The sequence below is a fragment of the Haliotis rufescens genome, unplaced genomic scaffold (genome assembly GCF_023055435.1).
Source record: "Haliotis rufescens isolate VD_foot unplaced genomic scaffold, xgHalRufe1.0.p SCAF_3, whole genome shotgun sequence".
Classification (NCBI taxonomy): Eukaryota; Metazoa; Mollusca; class Gastropoda; order Lepetellida; family Haliotidae; genus Haliotis; species Haliotis rufescens.
In genome coordinates this window covers 32,943,823-32,951,954 of record NW_025964001.1, presented here as the reverse complement: position 1 = coordinate 32,951,954, position 8,132 = coordinate 32,943,823, and the positions used below count along the sequence as shown (strand labels likewise).

General features: G+C 36.0%; 1 long non-coding RNA gene across 1 annotated transcript; it reads left to right on the top strand.

Moving 5' to 3' along the window:
* Positions 1-902: 902 nt before the first annotated feature.
* On the top strand, positions 903-7,743 carry LOC124120145. The gene is made up of 2 exons (XR_006858787.2): positions 903-7,091; positions 7,288-7,743. It is a non-coding gene; the product is annotated as an uncharacterized LOC124120145 (long non-coding RNA).
* The last annotated feature ends 389 nt before the right edge of the window (positions 7,744-8,132 follow it).

Genomic DNA, 8,132 nt, shown 5'->3' with positions numbered 1-8,132 from the left:
TTGGCCTGGGCTCTAAAGACGAGGTCACAGTCTGGGAGAAAACCCTGACTAGCAGAACCAGCATGGAGAACTATGAGTCTTTCACCCTTTCTCATTGGTAACTTTCTACCAGACTCCTTACAGTCACCACTGGGTACCCACTGACTGCTGGCTGTGTGTGACGCATTTACCCATGTCTCATCTAAGAAGACGGGCTCATATCCTTCTTCACGTTTCTGCTTGATGGTACGAAGGGAATGATTTCAGAGATGAACAATGTCAGACCGTTCACACAACACAGCCCTATTTTCTCCAGTTATCTTTTTGTATTTGTAACAAAATGTATGCAACAGCTGTCATAGTTTGTACTTTGTAACACGTAAATCATGGTCAGTTCCAAGGTGTTTCTTCAAAATTCTTAGGGACAGGTACTTATTTTCTGAGTGCAGTTTAACAATTGCACGTCTGACTTGATCCCTCTGAAAACGGTCTAATTTATCAACCTTGCGTGGTTTTGACATGTTTCCTACCTCCTTGGCCTGACTATTTGTATCTCGTCGACTAACAACATTTTAAAGTTTCCGAGGGGACATACCAAGAGCTTTTGAAGCTCGTTTCAAGAATTTATTAATTGCATAAAAAGCCTTTGCTCTTTCTGCTTAACTTCTAAAGAAATCATACACATTCAACATCAACTGTTTAACATCTGCTGAGTAGCGCATCTTGTCAATGAATGAACACGGTCACTGTGTAGCACGTGCAGACCGTGCTTGCGCTGTTCCTTCCACGGTTTGTCCCCCTACGTGTCATGTACACATTTCTATACAAAATTACATGATAGTTACTTAAAGAACTTCATCCGTCATGGGTCTTAAATTAAACAAAATTCAGATTTTGTTGGGTACAGGGTATTCATGGTCAAGTACCGTATTGATGTTTCATACACTTTTCTGGATTTCAAGTTATTTTGCAATTCATCGTTCTCATTTGGAGTCAAACGGACTGTAATTAATTCACTTTCTGGGTTAGAAGAATATGTAGTTGGCCTGTCTCATGCTAAGTTTACAATTCTCAGCTGCTTTCCTTCAAATTGGCAAAACACTGACATAACTTATGTAAGTATACATAAATCAATACTGGCAGACATCTTTAACTGAAATATAGGATTGTGTCGGGTCTGTTGACAGGTGAGTAGTAGAGATGCTGTTGTGACTGTGTGTCACTTTTACTTTTATATTTGCTCGCTTTTTTCCTGCCAAATCTGGTCACAAATATTCCTGTAACCATGGTAACAATTCTGGCAGTTTTATGCTGTTCACACTTTTCATTTCATTTTCTATTTCAGAATTGAACTTTGTTGTTTCCATTTTTATTTTTGAAAGCTCATGAATTTTTTGAATTTTTTTTTAAGTTAAATAGTTATTTGTTTTTCAATGAAACTGTAACAAGTCATATACACAAATGTGTGGAAACAGACCTCATGTCTTGACCGTGGTGATTGATTGTTTTGCATATTCTGTAAAGTTGAAATATGTTGCTGTCTGTCTTAATGGACTTAACATGCTTAATTCACAGGTCTGCTGGGTATGGTGTTATTTTCAACAATGTGTCCTTAACTTGAATTGCAAGCACAATATAGATTTGGTTTTCAACGAAAAGCTAAGCTACTTGAATACATGGTAGAGGCTATGTTCGAGGTAAAACCTGGATGTTGCGTTGATCAGTGATTTTACCTGACATTCAAGACTAGAAAGTTCAGATTTGTAACTTGAATTGTATTTTTGCATTGCCTATTTGTTTCGTGATCAGGCTAGTGACCAATTATTGACGAAGACCAATTATATTGCAACTTGCTTTTCTTCAGCTCATTTTCTTATTTGAAGGGAGTGGTTTATCTCAAATATTATCTCGTTTCAGTCATTTGGAAATATTATAAATACACCAGAAAACTCAAAATAATTTCAAATGGTACATGCAGTCGTGTCACATAAACAAAACTCCAACTAGGTCTGTCTGAAAAAATATGATTTTACAACTGAGTTAGCCTTTTTCTTGAAACATACATAACCTGAAGATATTACAAACTTTACAGTAAATAGTGTTATTTGTAAACATGTTAAGAATGTAATTTGAGGAATATTGGTTTATGTCCATTGGCAGTCGATGCATTGATTAAAAAATATATCATACCAGAAATTATAAGAAATGTAATTTGTATACCTGTGGAGATGCGAGGGATGATGTTGCATAAGACAATAGGGATGACTGGAATGGTAAGTCACAGGGAAAGTTCTATTTCCACTGTCTTGAATCCCCATCTCAGTGGAATAACAGAAACTGACTCAACCTTTTTCCATGGACTTCAAACAGAGCATTTGCTCATTGTTTCAACAGTCAGAGTAAGTGGTACAGTAAACTTTCATTTCCAAATATTTCAGAAATAACGCTTTAAAAAATTGTCACAACTGGTCAGTGGCCAGTACACATTTACTTTATATAATTATCTAAATGTATCCACCAGTACTCATTGTCCTGTATCACTGAACATGACATCAATATAATGTGTGCACACAGAATTCCCAAAACTTCACATAATGATATCTCATTTCCTACCGAGGGACACACACTACAATGGTGCCTTGCAAACAAGAGATGCTTTCAGTGTCTAGAGTTTATTTATGCTACAAACACCTTATGATGTGTGTCTTTAACCATGAATCTATTTTTGGCCAATACCTGTGCTGGGATTTCCCTTTGTTTAGCATACTTGTTTTTGCTCCATGTGGTGTTCTATGTCGTTTTTGTCTGTCCCAAATTAGCCACGATTGTTGTCCTTCGTTGGTCATGCCCCACCTGTGTTTGTTGGTTTCACCAGAGTGATATACGTCTATGATCTGCATCACATTAGGCGTTAACTACAACAATCAGCTGACGTGCCAGGATAAGACTAAATACTGTGAAAGTTATGAGGATAAGACTAAATACTGTAAAAGTTAACAGAATAAGACTAAATACTGTAAAAGTTATCTGGATAAGAATAAATCCTGACAGGATAAGACATAATGTTGTTAAGAGTTGTCAGGATAAGATTAAATACAGCTAAAAGTTGCCAAGATAAGATTTTATACTTTTATAAGTTGCCCATAAAAGGCCCTTTACTGTTAAATGTTTCTTGGATAAGACTTTATACAAGTAAAGGTTGCCATGATAAGACTCTTTACTTTTGAAGTTGCATTAAACCTAATGCTCTGATGATCAAATTAATTTAGTTATTTCATCAGTTTGTATCACTAGGCATCTCTGTTGTGGAGTGAGATTATGTGAAACTTCCTTTTCCCTTTCTAACTCTCGCATATATTGCAGTTCATGATGACCTGTTTGTTTCTATAAATTCCCTGTTCATTGGTAGCACAATGGAATGTCAAAATAGTCAAGTTTGCATTTTGGCATGATAGCTATGTTTGTGTCAGAGCAGTGATGTTTTATGCTTAGACATAACAGCTTTGTTCATGTCTCAACAGCAGTATTATGTCTAGACATAACAGCTATGTAGTGTCATAACAGCATTGTTGGGTCTAGACATAACAGCTTTGTTCGTGTCACAACAGCAGTATTATGTCTAGACATAACAGCTATGTAGTGTAATAACAGCATTGTTGTGCCTAGACATAACAGCTTTGTTCGTTTCCCAACAGCAGTATTATGTCTAGACATAACAGCTATGTAGTGTCATAACAGCATTGTTGTGCCTAGACATAACAGCTTTGTTCGTGTCACAACAGCAGTATTATGTCTAGACATAACAGCTATGTAGTGTCGTAACAGCATTGTTGTGCCTAGACATAACAGCAATGTTCATGTCACAACAGCAGTGTTATGTCTAGACATAGCAGTATTGCATCCAGACATTACAGCGGTGTATGTGTCTTGACAAGACAGGTATGTTTGCGTCACAACAGCTATGTTTGTGTCTTGACACAGCATCTATTTATGATACTTCTTTCGACATGAACCTTTTCATCAGCTGTTGCGCTGGCATCCTCAGGTATTGTCTAGTCATAACCACACACCTCCAGTCCCCCCTGCCCTTCAGATGATTGCAAGGAATATGTCATGGTTAACTCTTCCTCTCTTCACCCCACCCAACAAACAAAACATTCAAGATATCATCATACTCTAGTTGTAAAAGTCCCAGTGATCTTATGCACCACTGCCCCTTCTGCAAAGTTACATCCCTTACACAGCAGCCAGGATCTGCCGTTCCTGGGTTTGAATCCTGGGATCCGCAGGATTGTGATCCTAGATCCTTTGACCTTGTCGTGGCCCCTGTCAGATAGCTTGAACTACATCTCTGTTATGTGTATTGAAGATAATCATGTTTTGTCACCTATATGAACCTGATGTTAACCCTTACTATGCTAATTAAATGACACAATAAGTATCATTACATAGTGCTCATTGTTTTTATTTGTTTGTAATGTTTATATAAATGACATGTATTTTATTTAATGAACATTTTCAATATTTGTATACTTTGGGGGTATAACATGATTATATCGTAAGCCTTTTTCATTCATAATGTTCAGTTTTGAGGCAGTCAGTCCCGCCCATTTGCAGCCAGCTCACCTGCATCAATATGTTATCCTCATTGTTTATGTCTTCTTACTTGGTTAGGGGGGCAAGGGTGGCCCAGTCGTCTAAGGTGCTACGATTCGCTGTGCAGAGTTGCATCCCCTGGGCACGCCAGAAACCTATGATTGTGGGTTCGAAACCCGGTTCGCCACGATTATGTTCCTAGGTGTTTGTCAGCATCATACCCGTGCTCGTGGGTTTCGCGGAAGTGGTAAACGTCTGAGACCTGCATCACTTCTGGCTTTCCTCCCACATTAAGCTGACACGCAGTGATATAACTGGTATAATCTTATAAGCGGCGTTAAACCCAACTCACTCACTCAATCTTACTTGGTCGGGCTAGTGGTTAAAGTGCTCACTCATCATGCTGAAGGTTCAATTCCCAACATGGGTACAATGTGTGAAACCCATTTCTGGTGTCCCAAACCATGATATTGCTGGAATACTTCAAAGATTGGCATTAAACTAAACTCACTCACTCACTCACTCTTACTTCATTTACAGGTCCACTGACGATGAATTCTGAAATGTGAAATGAAATCAACATTTTGAGAACATTTTGTATATTCTTCATGACATTTCAGTAATGGCAAGAAAGTTCAGTGTGGGAGAGAATATAAAAGAAACACGTACTTCTTATGTTTACCCAATTACCAATACTTTTTAAGAAATATCTTTAAAAAATGGTTGCTTTGAAGTTAAATGTGTTTAATGGCCACCAAGTCAACAATTTAAAAAAAATACAAGATAACACATTCATAGCAATAGGCCTCAGAATAAATAATACAACTGACTCATTGATTTGACTCATCTTCAATCCAAATTTGGATTTATCTCCATTTATGAAATTTTATGTTTAACTCATTTACGAGGAATATTTTTCTCATGTTATATTTCTAATTTAGCATGTTAATAATTGCTTGTATTTTTCTCATCCTCCACAAGCTGAATGAACAGTATCTCATGGTTATTACGTTATCATTTCTCCACAGGTTAACCTGACTGTCTTTCTTGTGCCTGTCTGAATGTCTGAAAATTAGAAATAAATAAATGTAACTGCATTTGTTTTGGGGTTTATTTTAAAAAACTATTTGGTTCATTTTTGTTGTTGATGTTTGTTTGTTTATATTTTGCATTTAATTTTGTTTCAAGAGCAATTGTTTAGGAAATATTAAGTTAGCCATATATGTAACAGGTGTTTCAGTCTAAAGTTTGGAAACAAGAAAAATTGATTTGACATGTAATAGAAGTTGTGATGGTCCGAAATGTCTGTTAGAGTTACCTCCCCTTAATTGCCAGTTGAGATCCCAGTCTGAAAAGGCAATTTGATACAGTGTTATCACTTTCTGTGTTGTAACTGTGCTTTGTAAGTTGTCTGCATTTGTCTCAACAGGTAATATGTATTCAGGAAAATGTGAAGCCAGTAATACAAAGAGTAACTGTATTCATACATTGGATTAGTTGGATTAGTAACCTGTATTCCTTATTTTGTAATCACCCATTATTCTCACATTATTATTTTTTGTTGTGATTTATTTGTTTGTTACTTATATTTATTTCTCATAATCATTGATGTATTGCCTGTATTGAAGGTGTTGTGATTCAGTCAACCTATAACCACATGTGACTTCTGACCACAGCTATATACAGTTTGTATGTAGAGAAATGCATATTCAAGCTAAGTAATCGCTTTATTTTGTGTCGTGTATCATAGTGTATAGAGATACTGATACTTTTGTTGGGCCTTGAAAAAAGTAAACACTGATTGGAATATTTTCAAAATGACATGGTCAGCAGGATTTTTGTTACTTTGTTATGCTCTTTTTGGTAGACAGACAACTAAAGACCTATCATGGTGGCAAAGTCAGGTCATTGAAGGGCTTTTCGCTTTGTAATCCTGGACAGTTTTGACATCGATTGTATACAGACAAAACCAACCACTAAACATTTTTCTCATGACATGTTTTAAAATGATGAAAACATTTTTTGAATATTTCATGTCTTTATATTGTCAATACACAGACAAAATTGTAACGTTAGTAAAAAATGTTTTTAGTTATTCATTCACAATTTGGCTTTAGCTCATGCACAGCATAAATTATTATCACATTTTTTATAGATCATTTTCACATAATATTACTAAGCAAAACATGCCATATTTGCCTTGCTCGAGAAAATCAGTTCCAATTCAAATATATGAGGATATGATTATTCTGAATGCAACGTACTGTCTGTGTTGGAAGATGTAGAAGTTTGTACTGATACAGTGATGTCATTAATCATGTGTAAGGATGTACAGTGATGAAGCATCTTGGTTGTCTTTCTGTTCATCCGTTTCATGAGGGACAGTATCAAACCATTCTTTGAGACTTAAGATTAGAAATTTATCATGGCTGGTATTTACCGGGTAATATATCATTTCTATTAGACCAATAATTTAACGGATTCATAGGTACAATGTATGAGGTATGTATTCATAGGTACAATGTATGCGGTATGGATTCATAGGTACAATGTATGAGGTATGGATTCATAGGTACAATGTATGAGGTATGTATTCATAGGTACAATGTATGAGGTATGTATTCATAGGTACAATGTATGAGGTATGGATTCATAGGTACAATGTATGAGGTATGGATTCATAGGTACAATGTATGAGGTATGTATTCATAGGTACAAAGTTTCAAAGTGTTCGTGTCCATGAAAGAATTTATGTTCGAGCTGGTTGGCTTTGACTTCAACTGGTCCAACTGTGGCCATAGGCACCATGGTGGGGCTGGGAATTTAAAAAAAATATTATATAGCCTTAAATTTTTCAAAATAATAATGTGTTGTGGGTCCAAAAGAAATCTTTTGCTCCTCATTTTATATTTGTTTTAAAGCATTTACTAATAGAATAGAAAGACATCCCAGGCCCCCCTAAAGCTATTACATGATCAGTGCCTATGTTGTTGTACTTACCTTGCCATGATGATATTCAGGTACTAGAGGGCATTCACTCGCAATATTTGATCATGTAACTCTCATTAATGAACTGTTTTAAATATTTGAAGGATACAGGATATGATATGATGATCCTTGAAATTATTTTATTGCTTCAGTGAAATAAAACTAACAGTCGTGCATTAATATGTGTTGATGTTTTATGTTATTTATTCAAATAGTGGTAAGGGACATCATTGGTCTAATGTGCAACAATTGTGTTGTACAGAGTTGTGTCCCTTATCCAAACAGGATCAGTTGGTGGGTTTGAGAGAAAGAGAGAGAGAGAATAAAAGAATCACAGGTAATGTCCCTTTAATGTCATATTGTTCCCTTTTATGTCATATTGAGTTTAGATCTCGGTTAGAATTGGTCTTCAGCAACTCATGCTTGTCTCAAGAGGCGACAATGCTTGTCCTCTGAGTACATCTTGGTTTCAGAGTTAGGTGTCCATGTTAGAATTTCTGTATGGTATCTCAGTGGGCTAGCAAATATCTTTGGGCTTGTACTATTTAGATACAACCAGATTTGTTTTA